Here is a 1636-nt window from a genome sequence, read left to right on the forward strand (position 1 = left end):
TTTTCATGTTAGTATAAAAAAGCTCTTCTTCAACAAATCCCCAAATGGCGGATGACGCCTGTGCAGGGGGCGGCAGGGCGTGGGGTGCGGAGGTCGGGCGGAGGCCCGGCGGAGGCCCCCGCAGCCCTAGGAGGGATGGGGAACCGCGGTGGCTTCCGCGGAGGTTTCGGCGGTGGCATCCGGGGCCGGGGTCACGGCTGTGGACTGGGCAGGAGCCGAGGCCGTGGAGCTCGCAGAGGCAAGGCCGAGGCATAAGGAGTAGATGCCCGTCACCAAGCTGGGCCACCTGGTCAAGGACATGAAGATCAAGTACCTGGAGGATGTCTCTTCTCCCTGCCCATCAAGGAATCTGAGACCATTGACTTTTTCCTGGGGTCCTCTCTCAAGGAAGAGGGTTTGAAGATTATGCCGGTGCAGAAGCAGACCCGCGCCGGCCAGCGCACCAGGTTCAAGGCGTTTGTTGCCATCGGGGACTACAATGGCCACGTCGGTCTGTGCGTTAAGTGCTCCAAGGAGGTGACTACTGCCGTCCGCGGGGCCGTCATCCTGACCAAGCACTCCATTGTCCTCGTGCGCAGAGGCTACTGGGGGAACAAGATGGGCAAGCCCACACCGTCCCTTGCAAGGTGACAGGCCGCTGTGGCTCTGTGCTGGTGCGCCTCATCCCTGCACCCAGGGGCACTGGCATCGTCTCCGCACCTGTGCCCAAGAAGCTCCTCATGATGGCTGGTATTGATGACTGCCACACTTCAGCCAGGGGCTGCACTGCCACCCTGGCAACTTCGCCAAGGCCACCTTTGACACCATCTCTAAGACCTACAGCTACCTGACCCTCGACCTCTGGAAGGAGACTATATTTACCAAGTCTCCCTATCAGGAATTCACTGACCACCTCGTCAAGACCCACACCAGAGTCTCCATGCAGAGGACCCAGGCTCCAGCTGTGGCTACAACATATGGTTTTTATACAAGAAAAACAAACTGAATTAGGCCTGAAAAAAAAAAAAAAAAGCTGGTCTCAAATTAGGGGCCAACATGGAAGAATTAATATCTGTTGAGTACTTACTAAGTGTCAGGCCCTATAGATGTTACATGCATTATCTCATTTAATACTCAACAACAGCCTTGTCAGGTTAAAAGTATTATACCCATTTTATAAACAGGTTAATGAAGGCTCAGAGAGTGTAAGTCACTTACCCAACATAACCCAGTGAGTAACAGAGATGGAATTTGAGCCCAAGTCTGTGTGAATCTGAAGCCCATATTCTTTCTACTATGTTACAGTGCCTCTGAAAATATATTTAACTATGCCTACTTCTAATAGAGTTTATGATAAATGATATATATTTGATGTTTATATATTTATATCAATTATTTTACTTCATCATTACAAGTAAGATAGACTATCTAGGGATGATTATCACCACTTTACAGATGAGGAAACAGATGGTCAGAAAATTTAACTTACCTAGCTTCAGACCAGTAAATGATAATAACAGGGCTTGGACACATGTACCGCAACTCTCAGACTCCTACTTTTTCCACATTGGCATATGATAGTAGAATTTTATCTATATTTTACCTATGAATTTTCTTTTCTTTTTTTTTTTTTTTTGAGACGGAGTCTTACTCTGTC

The 1636-nt window shown here is 48.7% G+C and overlaps 1 pseudogene; it reads left to right on the top strand.

Moving 5' to 3' along the window:
* Window positions 1–985, top strand: LOC101143491 (small ribosomal subunit protein uS5-like; annotated as a pseudogene).
* Window positions 986–1636: the final 651 nt, after the last annotated feature.

Source organism: Gorilla gorilla, chromosome 21 (genome assembly GCF_029281585.2).
Source record: "Gorilla gorilla gorilla isolate KB3781 chromosome 21, NHGRI_mGorGor1-v2.1_pri, whole genome shotgun sequence".
Taxonomy (NCBI): domain Eukaryota; kingdom Metazoa; phylum Chordata; class Mammalia; order Primates; family Hominidae; genus Gorilla; species Gorilla gorilla.